Below are 20,071 nucleotides of genomic sequence, written 5' to 3'. Positions count from 1 at the left end.
GATAAGAACATGACCAATAGATTGAAGAATTTTTTGGGTTGTTAATTTACAATGAAGGATTTGAGTCCAACACAAAAAATATTGGGCATAGGGATCATACATGAGAGGAGAACAAAAAGTTATGGTTGTCACAAGAAAAATATATTGAGAAGGCATTAAACAAGTTCAACATGAAGGATGTCAAACCAATTGGTACATCCCTACCATCCACTTCAAACTTAGTGCTGATTTGTGTCCTTGTGATGACAAAAGGAAGGAGGAAATGAGTAAATCCCTTATCCTTCAAAAATTGGCAGGTTGATGTATGCCATGGTATACACTTGACTAGATATTGGACATGCAATCGTAGCAGTGAACACATTCCTTACAAATCCAGAAAAACAACATTGGGAAGGGGTAAAGTGGATTTTAAGATATCTCAAGGTTACTAGTCATTATTGTTTATAATTTGGTGTAATAATGATATGCTTGAAGGTTATATAAATGCAAATATGGATGGATATGTGGACACCAGAAAGTCCACCACTAGTAATTTATATACTTTTGTAGGTTCAATAGTGCCTTGGATGTCTAGATTGCAAAAATTAGTAGCCATCTCCAAGAGAGGCATAATACATAGTTGCCGCAAAAGCCAACAAATATGTTATGGATCCAATGATTATTAAGAAAACTATGAATAAAACAAAACAAATATGTGCTACATTGTGACAATAAAAATGCCACTCATTTAGGGAAAACCCATCCTATATATATATATATATATTTGTGGTTGTTTGGGTACTGGTTATATATATATCCATGATATTAACCCAATATTAGCCTATGGTATTCATAGACTAAGAGATAGGTAAAAAATGAGTAGATGTATATATTTTCCTTTGTTAATTAAATATAACTAACAATTCCTTATTATTTTTCCCATTACTAAATTTCACAACATAATCATTTATTCTAATTTATTATATCTTCCATTATTTTTATTTTTAACTTTATTTTCAAAATTCCTTAATCAAATATCTCATATTAAATTAATAAAAAATCCACTACGCAATCCCTACATTATTTTTCAAATTTTACTATTTCCAGCTTACACCTAAAGCAAAATATAAGTAAAAGATAACAATTAGTAAAATAATGGGCATATTAACAATATATTTTTCTCCTGCCATAGAAATGCGTATGACAGTATGAATTTTGAGTAAAATCGAGATGAGTGCCTAATTTATATTTATGACCCTTTTTGGGTTAGAAACTTAAAATAATAAGTTGCCTGAGAGTGAAAAATCCTAGCTCTAAACTCTATAAAAAAATTATTTTCATGATCTCATAAGCATATATTATTGATATCTCTTGGATTGTTCCCTGTAACAAACCAGAGGCTTTGTATTAAAAGAAAGCGCACCCGTTGCAATAGCTTACAGGCTTTGTATTAAAAGAATGCGCACCCGTTGCAATAGCTTACAGGCTTTCTATTCAAAGAATGCGCACCAGTGGCAATAGCTACTCGCTTCGCCATTGAAAGGAGCAGAGAGAATGCGCACCAAATACAATGGCTGTTAGATCAGTCATTGAAAAGACATCAGGTTTAGATTACTTCGCTTGAGTAGGGTTTAGCTTTTACTACTTTTTACTTTGAAATGTCATGGGAGCAGTTGAAAATGAAATAGTTATCGTAAAAGGGAGCAGTTGAAAATGAAAATAGTTATTGAAAAATTAAATTATAATAAGCAAAGTAGAGGAAATACACAATTTTGATAATATCATCTCATTGTAGACAAATAATTCGTTCACTTTACACCATCCTAATAACTCAGCCTACCTAACCAAAAAGAGGAGGAGAAATTACTACACATTCTTTTTCTCGGCACGCAGACGCATTTGCAAAAGAAAACGTGAATTTTGACAAACATCCATTAGTGGCTGATGCATTATTGGTGTATTATTAAACATCTATGTAACGACGGGGAATAAATATTAGCTGAAGAGAACAGCGCCGATATTGTAGTTCGGGGTAATGGCTCTTACTAAGGAGGTAATGCACGGATAGCGATGAGTATCAGAATTGGCGAGGTGTTGCAGTCATATAAAGCTGTGGCGAGGTAGTGCAGAAAGATAAGGCCCTAACGTAGGGTTTCTGGCAGAATAAGATCATGCAATGACCAAACTGTAACCGCCCAATAGATGAACTAAAAAATAATGGCAGAGATCGATTAAGGACGGAGTTTAAGATCAGGAAATGGTTGACAGAGGTCAGAAATGGATGATAGAGTTTCAATGGTTGTTAGAAATGGTTGGCAGAGGTCAGAATCAGATTAGAAAATGGTTGTTAGAAATGAACGATAAAGTAAGTGGATGGCGGAGTTTTGATGGAGAGATCTCATCGTCTACCCTTCTGAACAATATAAATGCCTATCGGCCCATGCAGAAAAATGTAGCCGAATGTCCTTTTCGCCCAAGTATAAAGCTAGTAGAAAATATAACCGAATGGCTTTTTGGGTATTACCTAGAAAACGAAACACCGTAGTCTCACTGTAAAACATGTAACGTCAAATTGAAAAGGTGCGGAGGATGAAGAAAGGAGATAAGACTACAACACTAAATAAGCAAATGCTTTCCTTGAAAGAGATCGATCACACCAGCCAACACTGAAAAAAGTACCACATAGTGGATATGTCCGTTAGACGGTTTGTGATCACTGATTTAGAAGAATAGCAATAGAACAAATTATTTTCATTACCTTTATAGAGATAACTTTTTCCATTCTCGAAGGTCATAACTTTTTCCTTCCCTTTATAGAGATAACTTTTTCCATTCTCGAAGGTCACTTTTTCCATGCTCAACCTGGAAGGTCATAACTTTTTCCATGTCGAAGTTAGAAGGTTATCTACAAACATGGAGGGAAAGCTCCATTTGGTGTCCATTTGGTGTTTAAGTGAGAAGGTCTAACTTTTTTCATGTTAGTGTTAGTGAGAAGCATTGTAAATATTATGTAGACTAGTGATTGGAGTCACTCGTGAAAATCTTGCTATTATCACTAAGAGAAAACTTCACAAGTGCATACATGAGTTTTACTAATCTTCACATGCATGAGAGTTAACTAATGATTTCATGGCCACTTAACTAGGACTAGGTGTGAGTTTTCTTCACATGTTCACATCTCTCTACATTCAATATTAGACTCAATATTATATTAGTTCAACTATGTAGAATATATTGCATTGTATTCTCTCATAATTCTCTTTTTTGTGCATGAATAGAATTCATTAATTCTTTTCTCTATCAATTTTCTCCTTTCTTTGCAAGTTTTGTTCATTGTTTTCTAGATAGATCCAACTTGTTGTTATCGGGAAATCTAGTGTTTATGCAGAGCTGCTAGTCCCACTAAGACTGGTAGCTATCTTAGAAACAAACAAACTAAAACTACTTTCGTTTTCCTTTATGAGAAGTAGATAAGAGGGGAACAAAGGAGACCAACCTCTGTCTTGCACTTGGTTCCTTGCTTGATTCCTCTCCCTTCTGATAGATCTTTGCCACTCGCTTCGTCGTCTACCCAGCTTCAAAGAGCACCTGTGGAATCAAAGCAGCATAACACTATCCAAGAACATATATCTACTATCATAAACAATATAGGACCAAATATATATTGACCACACAAATGCATATATCATCAATCATACAAGAATGTGGAGGAAAACTTGAATAGCTTTATTAATATCAAGAATAGCAAAGAGGATTACAACCAATTGTTCTGACCCAGCATCATCCTCTCAGCAAGAAAGCCCTTCTTCACCTCATGAAAATCTTAGATCACCCAACACTATGATGTTACACCAAGAAACCAGCAGCACTTCCTTACAAGATACAAAATCCCAGCCTCTGGATCTCTGGGATGAGGGATCCATATATAGATGTTTGCAAGGGGGGTGAGTCAGCTTTTGAGATTTGATTAGTGTCCTCTCTCTGATAGTTCTTGATTCCACTTGGAGATTGATGATCTCTTACTCATCCTTGGGCAAATGTAGAGAGGCAAGTGTCACAGGAGAAGTTTCTGGAAGATTCCATGATCCTCCACCTCGCAAATTGACTCTGCCATTTGTCCACTCTCACCCATCGCACCCCATAGAAGGGCTTTTCAGTATGCATTGCACCTCCCATGTGCATTTAGGTGGGATGCAACGCACTTTGACCATGGAGCAGGTGAGATGGTCCAGTTTTGACCAGTTCTGAGTAGTTTTTTCATGGAGAACTTCTGGGAGATGATGTAATCAGTTGACCTTGTTCTTTTAGGGGTTGGAACAACACTTTTAGGGACTTAGGATCCCTTGATTTATGGACATTTATGATTGGGGTTGCAGTGCCCAAAAATGTCTATAACAGTTGCCCCCTAAAGCATGAGGTCGTTAATCTTTTGATGTCAGGTGAAATGCTTTATCATGAGGATCTGAAGTTTTTTTTCAAGCTGGAAGGCGACTTGTAATAAGATACAATACAATACATTATTTTCATAATATTTTCATGATCTAGCTGAGGCAGGCATTCCCATGCTCAGCTTCATAAATTCATTTTCATGTACATAAGACAGACAATCGTTTTTGTGCAGACTGATGATTCTGGTAGAGCCATCATCCCTTAGATTGGATGATTATCTGTGCAGTAATGATGTACATTTGATGTATTTATTTTCCTGAATATATATTGCAGCCCGGATGGATGAAACTAGATCCGGGGTCTTCAATCTCGTTCAATCTTTACTCAAAGTACAAGTCGATCCATGCGAGAGATGTTTTGGAGTCGAACATGGAAAGACATCGCCTCATTATCAACCAATGATGTAAGCTGTTAATAGGCGCAAGAGGAATCATCGATAATGATGATGACCCTCAAGGTACTACAGTACAATTCACGTAGTGTGAATAAGGGACTTGGCGTCGAACACCACGCAAAATCTTTCGGTCGAAGGCCATTGATGTAAACATGTCGCCGGAAGTGAGAAACTTGCCATTGAGGCATGCAAGCTTAAAAGTACTGAAAGGGTTGTTCCTAGATCGACTTCCTGGATAATGAGCTGATGTCGACAAGAAGTGATCCGTCATAAGAGGGCCTTAGTGAATCCCACATCAATGACACGGAACGGAGCAAATGATTTTAATGGAGGTGAAAATGATCTGATGATATAAGGTTCAGGGTGGTGGTCATGAAATAATGGAGCGTAAATGTATTGCAGTGGATGAGACACAGGTGAATTCTCTGAGCGACTTCTCTTGAACATATCAATGACACTGACATGATGGATTGGTAGCATTAACCCCAAATATGGATGGTGTGATGGACCAATGGTGATATGACCAGTGAACGTAACAACCCAACCCGACTCGGATGCAGAGTGAAAGTGTCATGTTCAAGAGCGACTTGCTACCAATAAAGTTTCTTCAAGTTTTCTTCCCAATTTTTCCCCAGTCATTGCTAACCAGTACCTCTTTATTTTTGTTAAGCTTGAGGAGGATAACATATGCTTGTTCTATAATTTGCCCTTCGGGCAAACCCATCGCTATGTTTTAACGAGCCTAGCGATAGTGAAACTCGTTCTTGTCTGTATAGACAAGTTTGTCGCTATTCGTTTTTAACGAGTTTAACGACAAAGATAACTCGGTCCTTTTCAATTTTAGAGAGTCTGAAAGGGACGTAAAGAAAACTCCAACAATCCTTTTTCGTCATATAATTCTTTAAGTCCGAAAAAGTATAAAATAATACAAAAGGGATGAATTTTCGGTAATTTTAACGAGCCGAACAAAACAAGCACTCGATCTTTTTGTGTAATAATCCTTCAGGTCCAAAAAGATTAAAATCTAAAGGAGGGATAGCACTCCCGGTCACTTTAACGAGCTGGAGAGGCCAATTGCTCGGCAATCTTTTCATATTTTACAAGTTAGATGAAAAGAGCTTAAAGGAGACTCATTTTTCGAGGAATGAGTGATAAATTCAGGTAGCAACTAATTCCAGGTAAGGTTTGGAATTTTCCAATCACGGCAGTGTCACAAGGATGGCTAACAGGATCACTCTTCGCAACTGTTCCTCAAAAAGGGTAAACAATCAAATGGAGGTGAATGATCGGCCAATATAGAGTGGAGGTGATGATGAGAACACGATCAAGGCTTCAAAGGCTAATGATAATGCATTCACGATGGTTATTTACTGGAAATTGGTTCATTTTTTAATGAATGAGCTTAAACTCTAGGGGAAACATTTTCTCACTGCTTATGTTTAATTTTTAATGAGCTTGAACTCTACATAAAAACTGCTCGATATAATGGTCATTGATTACCTTGATTTTACCATTGACAACTTTGTTCCTTCAAAGGTTGTACTGCCTATTCAATTGCTTCATCAAACTAGTTAGAAATGAATAATATGCACTTGAAAAATGAGTCAAAACACTAATATTTTACTTGAATTACGCGAAAAGTAATTTAAAAGTGGTTTTTACCTCTCATTTTACCATTTCATTTGAACTTTGGTTTTTTGGAGCTTTGGAGGTGCTTCCCCCCTTGATTTTCACTAGCGAATTCCAGGAGATTTTGTGGACGATTCTTGGCACCGTCTGGACCAGGTAAGAGCTAAACCTGAGCTCTTCAGTTTCATTCTTTCCTTTTTGAATTCTGAGCATGTTTCCTGGTTTTTCTGAGCCCCTGGGGTTTGAAGAATTCGCCCTGGCTCCATCGCACCTTTCCTATATCGAAAGGTGCGATGCATGTTGGCTTGGCCATTGGCCAGTCAACATGCATCACACCTAGTACACTGCTGGGGTTGCGATGGGCGCAAGGAGGGAAACTTGTGCACAATTTTTCATGGAAATTTTTGCCTGTTTTTCACCAAATTAGGATCTTGAATCTTCTCTTGTTTGCTTTCAAAGATTCATTGGAGCAAAATGCCTGTTACATGGCGAGAACGTGAGCATGAAGAAGAGGACATGCTTGCTTTACATGATCCAGTTACGATAAATGCATTGCGGAACTGTGGCATGTTCAAGTTTTTCCGCATCTCTAGCATGAGGCAACAAATCAACTTGTTGCAATATTTTCTCGATGCATGGGATCCTACCAACCAGGTGTTCTAGATCAGGGGCAAATCCATCCCTTTGACTGTCGTGGACATCTACTTTTTAACCGGCTTATCGAGGCATGGTGCCCCCATCTCATTACCAGGTTCGGCCCGTGGGGGTGAATCTGTGAGAGATTATATTCGTCGGTACTGCAGAGAGGGATCTTAGCTGAGTAAGGACGGAAAGATCAATATCCGAGATGTCACTGACAGGTCCTTGAGTACCATTTTGTTCACTTTTCCTAGACTAGCTGGTAGCGCGGCTTTTCATGTGGCCAATAGGTCTTATATGCAGTATGCCTTGGAATGCCTTGAACCAAAGGTGTTCAACTGGTGTGATGCAGTACTCTCTGTGATGAAAGAACAACTGACCAAGGTAAAAAATGGAAGATTGAAGAACTTTGGATATGGTTCTATTTTGACTGCTTTTGCCTTGGAAAAGATCTCGCTGATGCAGCCGCAGTATGTTTCACTTGGTTTACCTCCACCGACTGAGCCACGGATGCAGAGATGGGTTGACCTTATTGTTACAGGGAAAAGTGTCTATATAGAACTGCTCTATCCCACTAAGGTGTGACAGCTGCCTTAGAAACAAACAGAGAAAAGCTACTTTCGTTTTTCCTTTATGAATTATAGATAGAGAGGAACAGAAAGACCAACCTCTGACTTGCGCTAATCTCCTAATTCGATTCCTCTCTTCTTTGATAGTCTTTAGCTACCTGCTCCCTTACACGCCCAGATTCACAAAGTACCTGTAAGATCACAGTAGCATAGCACTATACAAAGACATGGATCTATAATCATAAACAATCTAGGATCAGATGTAAATTGACCATACAAATGCAACAAACATCAATGACACAAGAGCATGGAGGAAAACTTGAATAGCTTTTATTGATAAACAAGAAAGAGCCAAGAAGAGTTACAACCAGTTGTTCTGACCCAGAATCAACCTCTCGGCAAGGAAGCCCCTCTTCACCTCATACAAAGCTTAGATCACCCAACAATCTGATGTTTGTCTCAAGAAACCAACAGCAATTCCTTACAATATGCAAAATTTCAGCTTCTGGATCTCTGGGATGAGGGATCCATATATAGATATCTGTAATGGAGATGAGTCAGCTTATGATTTGATTAGTGTCTTCCCTCTGATAGTTCTTGCTTCCACTTGGAGATTGATGATCTCTTACTCATCCTTGGTCGAATTCAGAGAGGCAAGTGTCACAGGAGAAGATTCTGGAAGCTTCCATTGCCTCTCCACCTTGCGGAATGACACTGCCATTTGTCATTTCTCACCCATCGCACCCCATAGAAGGGCTTTTTGAAATGCAACGCACCCACACAGTGTACTTAGGTGAGATGCAACACACTTGGCTAGTGGAGCAGCTGAAATGATCCTGTTTTGACCAATTCTGAGCAGTTTTTCATGGAGAACTTCTGGGAGAAGCTGTAATTTGTTGACCTTGTTCCTTTAGGGGTTAGAACAACACTTTTAGGGACTTAGGAGCCCTTGGTTTATGGACATTTCATGTTTGGGGTTGTAGTGCCCAAAAATGTCTATAATAGTTGCCCCCTAAAGCATGAGGTCGTTAATCTTTTGATGTCGGGTGAAATGCTTTATTATGAGGATCCGAAGTTCTTTCAAGCTGGGAGGAGACCTGTAATAAGATACAATACAATACATTATCTTCATAATATTTTCATGATCTAGCTGAGGCGGGCATTCCCATGCTCAGCTCTATAAATTCATTTTCATGTACATAGGACAGACAATCGTCTGAGTGTAGACTGATGATTCTGGTAGAGCCATCATCCCTTTTGTTGGAGATCAGATGCTCAACTAAATTAAATCAAAAAATACACAGCAGATCAATAATGCACATAAAGACACAAGAATTTAACGTGGTTCACCCAACCAATCTGGGCTACGTCCACACAACATAGGCATCGACAATCTTATTAATCAAACAGGAGATTACATAATGAAATCCTCACAAAACTCTCACCCTCATAGCAAACAATCCGAATGGTTGCCTGTTATATAGCAAAGAGAATCTAACCACCTCATTAACTCACTCACATCAAATATAGGAGGCATTAATCATCTCCCAACAACCTGGAGCTAATCTAGGAACTGAATTTCTATTGTTGTCACCTACAGAGATTTTTGCCTATTTTACTCCAAACAGAAAATCTCAACAATCTCCACCTTGACAACAATTAGCCTGATGCCTTGTTATTATTATTTTATCTTTTCTGCAAGCCAAGAGAAGCCAAACACCAGCGTAGCTTCTCCAACAAAACTGGTTTCGTGAACATGTCTGCACAATTTTCCTTTGTATGCACCTTTTCAAGAGAGACTCCCCTTTCAGTGATAACCTGTCTTACAAAATGGTACTTGATCGGTATATGCTTTGATTTACTATGATAGGCCAGATTCTTAGCCAAATGTATTGCACTTTGACTGTCACAAAATAACTTGATGTTGTCCTGCAACCTACCAAATTCACCAAACAAACCTTTCAACCAAATCGCTTCTTTGCAAGCATGAGAAGCAACAATGTATTCTGCTTCAGTAGTGGATAAAGCAACAATGTTCTGTAGCTTTGACATCCAGCTGATAGCTCCACCTGCAAGAGTAAAGACGTACCCTGAAGTTGACCTTCTCTTATCCAAATCACCTGCAAAATCGGAATCAACATATCCGCAAACAAATTCACTACTCTTATTGTAAGTGATACAATAACTACTTGTGCCTCTCAGATACCGAAGCACCCATTTCACTGCTGACCAGTGTTCTTTACCCGGATTTGCCATGTACCTGCTGACAACCCCAACTGCATGTGAAATATCTGGTCGAGTACAAACCATCGCATACATTAAACACCCTACTACATTGGCATATGGAATTCGAGACATATAATCCTTTTCTTCATCTGTATTAGGACATAAACTCGAAGAAAGCTTAAAATGGGAAGCTAAAGGGACTGAAACAGGCTTCACATTATTCATACCAAACCTCAAAAGTATTTTCTCAATATACTTTTGTTGTGATAGCCATAGCTTACCATTGCTCCTGTCTCTGAAAATCTCCATGCCCAAAATCTGTCTTGTTGCTCCTAGATCTTTCATATCAAACGTCCTTGCCATCTGAGCCTTCAACCTGTTGATTTCTTCTATGCTTTTGCTTGCTAAAAGCATATCGTCAACATACAATACCAAGATAATGAATATGCCATTATTCAACTGTTTAAAATAAACACAATGATCATATTCACTTCTAACATATTTCTGACTCAACATGAAAGAATCAAACTTCTTATACCACTGCCGAGGCGACTGCTTCGGCCATATAATGACTTCTTGAGCCTGCAGACAAATTTCTCATTGCGATGGTGAACAAACCCTTCCGGTTGTTCCATATATATTTCCTCATCTAAGTCACCATGTAGAAATGGAGTCTTAACATCTAACTGCTGCAACTCTAAATCAAACAAAGCCACTAATGCTAACACAATTCTAATTGAAACAATTTTAACCACTGGTGAAAAAATCTCATGAAAGTCAATATCGGCTTTCTGAGAAAACCCTTTTGCAACCAGCCGTGCTTTGTACCTGTCTTCCGTATCATTCACACCCCATTTCAGCTTGAAAACCCATTTACACCCCACAGTTTTCCTGCCTTTCGGAAGCTCAACCAGATCCCATGTGCCATTCTTACCTAAGGCCATCATTTCTTCCTTCATGGCTGCTTTCCACTTGTCACTATTTGAACCTTCTACAACTTCCTGATAACACAAAGGTTCATCATCATTAGCGGTCAAAGCAACTGAAGTAACATGATCATCATACCTTCTCGGAGGGCGTTTGATCCTTGTAGACCTCCTTAAGAATGTTTCTGGTGCTTCCACAATTGGCTGTCTATCATCTGTAGGAACTTCTTCATGATCGCCATCTGAGACCTGTTCATGACCTCCATCTGAACCCTGTTCATAATCTGATTCTGAAACCTGTTCATGACTAGAATCTGAACTATGGTCATTATGACTATCATTAGAAATGCTGTCAAACTGAATGTGCTGGAAATCAAATACATCATCCTGTTTCAATCTACTATCTACATCTAACTGTACAAGAGAGGATTCATTAAACTTTACATCTCTGTTGATGATGATTTTGCGGGTAGTAGGATCCCACAATCTATATCCATTTGTTCCATCACCATACCCAACAAATATATACCTTTTAGACTTTGGATCTAATTTAGTTCGCTGATGTTTAGGCACTAGAGCATATGCTTCACAACCAAACACTCTGAGTTTAGAATAGTCACAAGGGTGTCCTTTCCATACCTCTTGCGGAACCTTGCAGCCTATCGCCGTTGATGGAGATCAGTTTATCACATAACAAGCTGTTGCCACTGCTTCCATCCACAACTCCTTTTGCAACCCGGCGTTACTCAGCATACACCTTGCTCTCTCTAGAAGAGTCCTGTTCATGCGTTCAGCAACTCCATTCTGCTGAGGAGTATAAACCGTGGTTTTATGTCTCTCGATCCCTGCATCCTTGCAATAGCTGTCAAACTCCTTGGAAGTAAACTCACCACCATTGTCAGTTCTTAAACATTTTATAGTTCTACCAGTGCTGTTTTCTACCAATGCTCTAAACTGCTTGAAAACTGTAAAAACATCAGACTTCCTTTTCAACATGTAGACCCACACTTTTCTAGAAAAGTCATCAATAAACGATACAAAATATGACGAGCCACCATATGACGCTGTAGGGGCTGGACCCCAAACATCTGAATGGATATAATCAAGTATTCCTTTACTAGTATGTTTGCCTGTTTTAAATTTTTGTTTACTTTGTTTTCCAAACAAGCAATGTTTATAGAAATCTAACTTTCCAGATCTTAGATTAGGAAGTAACTTGTGATCAGCCAAAATTTTCAACCCTCGTTCGCTCATATGGCCCAACCTTTGATGCCATAGGCGAATGGAACTACTGTCCTGTTCAGACACTGACACATGATCTGACCCAGTTCTACCTTCTAATTGAAAAATATTTCCTACCTTCTTAGCCTTCATCACTAGTAAAATACCTTTATAGATTTTCATAACTCCACCTTGAATTACAGTTTTATATCCATTCGTATCCAGTGCTCCTAATGAAATTAGATTTTTTCTTAGATCTGGTACATGTCTCACATCAGTTAACAATTTGGTTGTACCATCTAACATTTGCAGTTGTATACTTCCTATTCCAACAATACTTCAAGTGACATCATTACCCATGTACACGACTCCATCATCAACTGATCTATATGTCTTAAACCAATATTTATGAATACACATGTGGTTAGATGCCCCGGAATCTAACAACCAATGTTGATCATGTTTTGAAACATTAACAGACGATACCTCATCACTCATACTTGAACCAGATACTGAACCTGTGTCTGTGGTGTTGGCTTCCTTCTTTTCTGTCGAAGAGCCTTCTTTAGCAGCCTGCTTTCGCTTCCAGCAATCCTTTTTCAGATGTCCAGCCTTTCCACAATGCCAGCACTTCACCTTTGTCTTCTTTCCTTTGGACTTTGAACGAGAGTCGCTATGCTTTCCCCCGGAGTGTCTCTCTCTTGAGCGACCTCTGGCCATCATTACCTCTGACGTAGAGGTGTCTGCATTCGACCTCTTCCTCGTCTCCTCAGACAACAAGGCTCCAACAACATCGTCAAACTCAAGAATGTCTGCTGTACTAAAGCTTATGGAAGTAACAAAGTGATCCTAGGATTCGGTCAATGAACACAATAGAGTTATTGCCTTATCCTCTGAATCAAATTTCACATCTAGACTGTCTAATTGCACTAGTAAGGTATTAAAAACATTCAGGTGATCAGTAATCGAGGTACCTTCTTTCATCCGCAAACCATAAAGCTGCCGTTTCAGGAGAATCCGATTTGTCAAGGATTTCGTCATATACAGCTTCTCCAACTTCGTCCACAAACCAGCTGCAGTCTTCTCTGACACGATGTTAAATAAAACATCATCAGCCAAACACAACCGAATTCCGCTCAAGGCTCTTCCATCCAATTCATTCCACTCATCATCTGTCACGGGGGAAGGCAATTTGGACCTGCCCAACAATGCCTTTGCCACGCCCTGCTGTACCAGTAGATCATGCATCTTTACCTTCTAGATCTCGAAATTATTTTTGCCATTAAATTTCTCGATTTCGAACCGGGCACTTTGAGTTTTTGCCATTTGTATCAATCAAAAAACAATAATCTCCAAAAAACCAACTTTTAATGAAGTTTGTGATTAAATACCAGCAATGAACAAAACAAACTGCCTATGCCTTATATGCCTTTCCACAAAAAAACTTTCAAATCAACTGCTCCATGGCGACCCATTTGTAAATAATTTTGCTGTGGTTTGTACAAATGAAACTGTTTGGAGCCTCCCTACGCTTTTCACTATTAATCAGACTTTATAAGAGCCTTAACAATTATGCATAATTCTGCACAATTCAGACTTTGCTTGATTTATTAAACTGTAGCATTTGCTAGAACAGGATTTGGTGTAAACGCACAGCAAAACAAAAATGTTTTACCAACAATACGCACAGGGATGTAAACGCACAGCAAAACAAAAAATGTTTTACCAACAATACGCGCCAAGTAATATAACAGCAATACCGCCCTTTTCTTCAAAGAAGAAGCTTACGAACATGATGGCTCTTCATATTAAATAACTCTTTAAATTTTAAATAAAAAAACAAGTGCCCTTTTCTCAAATATGAAACTTACGATTATGAATTTGGGTGGTTCGTATTGTTTGAAACCTATAACGCAGCTGTGGTTACCTCTATTCCTGACGCGATCTTTTGCACTGGACTAACGCTCAACGCAGATTCTTATATTCTTAGTGATCACATGCGCACAGTTCTATTCTCGTCCCGCAGCTCTTTACGCAGAAAATCTGCCAGCAATTCGCCTGGCATCGTTTGCTCTCCGCATCGGTTTGAACAGCAGTGCGCAACCTTCAACAGTGCGCAACCTTCACACGCTGCCAGCAATCCACTCGGCTCTCAAATGCACCAGCACCAGATCATACACCGCGCCAGGTAATACACCGCGCAACAGCCAGTCTTTAATCCACCACGCACTCATAGAATCCTCTCATCACCAGCACCTCCAACATGCTCTGATACCACTTGTTGGAGATCAGATGCTCAACTAAATTAAATCAAAAAATACACAGCAGATCAATCATGCACATAAAGACACAAGAATTTAACGTGGTTCACCCAACCAATCTGGGCTACGTCCACACAACATAGGCATCGGCAATCTTATTAATCAAACAGGAGATTACATAATGAAATCCTCACAAAACTCTCACCCTCATAGCAAACAATCTGAATGGTTGCCTGTTATATAGCAAAGAGAATCTAACCACCTCATTAACTCACTCACATCAAATATAGGAGGCATTAATCATCTCCCAACAACCTAGAGCTAATCTAGGAACTGAATTTCTATTGTTGTCACCTACAGAGATTTTTGCCTATTTTACTCCAAACAGAAAATCTCAACACCTTTGACTGGATGATTATCTGTGTAGCAACAATGTACATTTAATGTCTTTATTTCCCTGAATATATATCTCAGCCTGGATGGATGAAACTAGATCCGGGGTCTTCAATCTCGTTCGATCTTCACTCGAAGTACAAGTCGATCCATGTGAAAGCTGCTCTTGGAGTCGAACATGGAAAGACATCGCCTGATTACCAACCAATGATGTAAGCTGTTAACAGGCATGAGAGGAATCACCGATAATGATAATGACCCTCAAGGTACTGCAGTACAATTCACGTGGTGTGAATAAAGGACTTGGCGTCGAACACCACACAAAATCTTTCGGTTGAAGGCCATTGATGTAAACCTGTCGCTGGAAGTGAGAAACTTGCCATTGAGGCATGCAAGCTTCAAAGTACTGAATGGGGTGTTCCTAGATCAACTTCTTGGATAATGAGCTGATGTCGACAAGAAGCGATCCGTCACAGGAGGGCCTTAATGAATCCCACATCAATGACACGGAACGGAGCAAATGATTTTAATGGAGGTGAAAACGATCTGGTGATATAAGGTTCAGGGTGGCGGTCATGAAAGAATGGAGTATAAATGTATGGTAGTGGGTGAGACACAGGTGAATTCTCTGAATGACTTCTCTTGAACATATCGGCGACACTGATGTGATGGATTGGCAGCATTAACCCCAAATGTGGATGGTATGGTGGGACCATGGTGATGTGACCGGTGAATGAAACAACCCAACCTGACTCGGACGCGGAGTGGAAGTGTCATGTTCAAGAGCGACTTGCTACCAACAAAGTTTCTTCAAGTTTTCTTCCCAATTTTCCCCAGTCATTGCTAACCAGTACCTCTTTATTTTTATCAAGCTTGAGGAGGATAACATATGCTTTTTCTATAATTTTCCCTTCAGGCAAACCCATCGCTATGTTTTAACGAGCCTAGCGATAGTGAAACTCGTTCTCGTCTATAGACAAGTTTGTCGCTATTTCACTTTTAACGAGTTTAACGACAAAGATAACTCGGTCCTTTTCAATTTTAGAGAGTTTGAAAAGGAACGTAAAGGTAACTCCAAAATTCCTTTTTCGTCATCTAATCCCTTAAGTCCGAAAAAGTATAAAACAATACAAAAGGGATGAATTTTCGATACTTTTAACGAGCCGAACAAAACAAACGCTCGATCTTTTTGTGTAATAATCTCTCAGGTCCAAAAAGATTAAAATTTAGAGGAGAGATAGCACTTCTGGTCCCTTTAACGAGCTGGAGAGGCCAATGGCTCGGCAATCTTTTCATATTTTACGAGTTAGTTGAAAAGAGCTTAAAGGAGACTTGTCTTTTGAGGAACGAGTGATAAAATGGGTAGCAACTGATTCCAGGTAAGGTTTGGAATTTTCCAATCACGACAGTGTTACAAGGATGGCTAGTGAAATCACTCTTCGTAGCTGTTCCTCAAAATGGGTAAACAATCAAATGGAGGTGAATGATTGGCCAATGCAAAAGTGGAGGTGATGGTGCAAACACGACCAAGGCTTTAATGGCTGAAGTACTACATTCACGATGGTTATTTACCGGAGAATAGTTCATTTTTTAATGAGCTTAAACACGGGGGGAAACATTTGCTCATGTCTTATGTTTGTTTTTTAACGAGCTTGAACTATGTGCTAAAACTGCTCGATTAATCCAGTCGTGTGATAAGAATGTCCCATATAAAACGACAACTTTTAGATTTTTGCCCCACATCCTTTCTTTATGCAAGTTAGGAAACGACCAATCCAAAAATAGATAAATGATCACTCGTTGCTTGCACTCCAAAAGGTTTGCATGCCCCTAGGTATAAAACATAGTTTCAAGGTTACCCCTTCTTTCTTCCGTTAAAACATTTGTTTTACCGAGAGAGGCCTACCTCTTACAGGTTACCAAAGATTGTTCTATTTACGGCGTAAACAAAACACTTCTTCGGCGATGTCTACCGAGATAAACAAAGGTGAGCGACGATGCCTGCCAACTCACATAACTTTGACAAGAGGATCTTATTCCAGTCCAACTCCCTCTTCCAATCATGGATGGGAGTACGGAGGTCATATACTCTCGCGGAAACCTACCCTATACCCGAAGTTTTCCTGCCGAAGCAGACTAGGGTGCATGCCCCCTGGGTTTCAGTCATGTCCCCCGAATCACTCGCGCTCATCGGGTGGGCGGACTGGGGATTGAGACATTTCTTGCATGAAAAGACCATTTAGGGATGGTATATGACTATTTGCTATGTGTGAACCGGGGAATGAAAGTTGGTCTATGAGCTTGACCACTCTTCCTTCATGCAGAAAACACATTACTCTAAAGAGTGAGGAGACAATTTCTCCCATGCAATAAATATAGTCTCGTCCAAGGAGTAGATTGTAATCCAGGGGTCCTTGAACTACCATTACGTTCACATGAATGGTTTTCCTTCTCAATGTTATGGGCACATTGGGAAGGATCCCTAACGGTTGACTGGTTCCTGTGGGTGGATATTTATTTGATTATACCCGGAGAATCCATCCATGAATGAAAAGATTTCGCATCCGGCGCATTCATCAATTATCTGGTCGATGAAGGGTGTAGGGTAGTTGTCTTTTGGACAAGCTTGATTTACATCCCTATAATCGACGCACACTCTAATTGTTCCTTGTTTTTTCATAACAGGGACAATATTCGATACCCAATCAATTAGAGGAACCGGGTAAATGAAACTAGCATGGAGAAGTTTCTCAACTTCTGCCTTAATGGCAGCGACTTTCTTGGGGTGCACCTGCCATAGCTGTTGTCGTACTGGTTTGACATCTGGATACATCTTAATTTCATGTTCAACGATACTCGAGTCAATGCCTGGAATTTCACTATATGACCAAGCAAAGACATCTCTGAATTCGCGAAAAAGAGCGTTATATATTTCCAGTTCTGAAGGAGAACAACATTTGCCAACATAAATATTCTCTACAACATCTGTTTTGGTCGAGATATTTATGGCGATAGTCTCTTCAATGTTGGACAAGTTTCGTTCGGAATCCACCATGTTTACAGTTTTTGATAGAAAATAAAAAACTGAAGGATGATAAAGGTCATCAGGGGTATCTTCTCCACAATCCGGAAGAAGGGAACGATGGTGGGAATCATTCCATGGTGCTGCTTCAATTACCATTGATTGAACAATTCCTTTGTTGGTGACATGCACTCGCGACCAAGGATCTGAAGGGGTACCATATTCTTTAGACCTATCTATCCAAACGCTTGATGAGCGTTGATTTGGGTTTTCCTCCCATGCTAGGAACATTGATTGCTACAATATTTCCGTTGGGCTTGGAGGCAAAACCATTGCATGATCCATGTCGATATCGTTTTCTGAGATCTTTTTAGAAGATATCATATTGTAGGTTCCTACCGACGCTACTTCCGCCAAATTGATTGGAGGTGGAAGGGTGAAAGTTCCCATTAATATAGGATCTTTTAGTAGGCCTACTCCGATATTTTGAAGCGAATGGGGGCTTCCATGGATCATAGGAATGCTTCCCGTAACTTGAGAACCATTGGGGAGGAAGTTTTGTTGATCGACGATTGTAATCCCTCCTTGGAAGGGAAATGCAATCTTCCTAAAATAGGTCGACACAACGGTAGCCATAGCATATATCCATGGTCTTCATAGTAGGATGTTGTAATCGAGATTTCCGTCGATTACTTCAACATCTATTTCTACTGTTTTCCCTCCTAGTTCAACTTTCAAGTTACTTAGAATACCATATGGGGTATATGTCCTTCCGTCGAATGATTTTAATGTCGTCGAAGATCGCGACAAGGTTGGAGATCCTAAAGTTTTCTAGCAACTCATCGACATAATGCATGTAGATGCCCCCTCATCAATAATTGTTCGATGAACAATTTTGTTGAGGGATTTCACTTGAACAAGGAAAGCTAGTTGAGCTGGTAGTTGAGGATCGTATCCTTTATGATAGAAGGATACAAGATTGGAATCCTTTGGGTCTATCCCGCCAATGGCTGATAATAAAGCCTGCTTTTGGGATGGGCAATTTTGTAGTACTTCAAGAGTCGACATAGCGGATGGCGATTGGGCCAAATCTTCCACTATATTATAATGTTGTGCTGCTCTAGCGCAGGGATTAAACGTCGACTTGTGTACTACTCCCTTCAGTGGTTTTATTGTCAATTCAGGAATGATGGGCAGTGCAATTTCTGTCGAACTACTCGGTTGATCTTTATCCTTGTTGTTCGACAGCTGTGGATTCCCATAATCTTTGTTCCTCATCGATATCAAAGCATCATTTTGTTGTTTTGAAACCGACAACATTAGCACTTGAGACGGGGAAGCATTTCCACTTTCAACCAGATTTGTTCCTGGATTTGGAAACAGATCAGTTAACACTGCGGAGGTTTTTGAATTCTTGAAGAATTTTTTAAGCTCAGCTCTGTGTGGACAATTTGTGGTCCAATGATCCTCATCGCATATAAAGCATGGATTTTTTGGTTTCCTATCTCCAGGAGGGTTTGCAGAAGATTTTTCAGGTGATGATTCCTCCTGTTTCTTCTTCTTCCCTTTGCCTTTCTTCTTGCCCCCTGGTTGTTTGGTTTCTTTGCCTTTATCTGTCGATACGGCATTTACTTCCGAGGCAAGAAGTTCATCTTTTTCATTTTGACCTGAAATCTTACGGGCCTTTTTGGATGTAGCCTTTGTCGATTTCGTGTCTGTTGTGCCAATCACGCCATCACCGGCATGAGAGTCATTGTTTGATTTAGGAGGAGGAGGAACTGAGAATTCCGGTCTAGGGGCGTCAGGTATTTTATCGTAGAGTGTGCCGGACTGAGTGTAAATCAAGTCCAAATATTGTGTGCGAGTGATAACTTGCTCTTCTGTTATGACCCCCCCCTTTGCCACATCTTCCGTGATGGAAGGCAGTAATGACTTGATAAACCATTCAGCTAAGAGCTGATCGGGAACATACGTTTTTACCATTCTACGACGACGTCGCCACTCATGTATATGATTAGATATGTGAGTGGCCGTCGTTTGTTTGAAGTTGGTAAGGAGTTCCGTTCCCGTTTCATACCTTATTGGTAATTGAAAATGGGTTAAAAAGGTTGTGGCTAAGGTACTGAAGTTGTCGAATGAAGCTCTAGGCAATTCGATGTACCATTTTGCCGCTAGACCAGTTAACGTCCTCTGAAAAAGGCGAAGCCTTATCGAATCATCATTTAGGGTGTTTGATGAACACCATAGATGAAAGTTCATCACATGATTCGACGGATCTTCACCCAGATTTCCATTAAATTTAGGAATATATGACGAACGTTTATGTGGAATCGCTGGCCACCAAGGGGCGTAAGCGATTGGAT

This window comes from Pinus tabuliformis, chromosome X (genome assembly GCF_031772625.1).
Source record: "Pinus tabuliformis cultivar Carrire ecotype Pingquan chromosome X, CPIR1, whole genome shotgun sequence".
NCBI classification, from domain to species: Eukaryota; Viridiplantae; Streptophyta; class Pinopsida; order Pinales; family Pinaceae; genus Pinus; species Pinus tabuliformis.
This window is presented reverse-complemented; position numbering follows the sequence as displayed.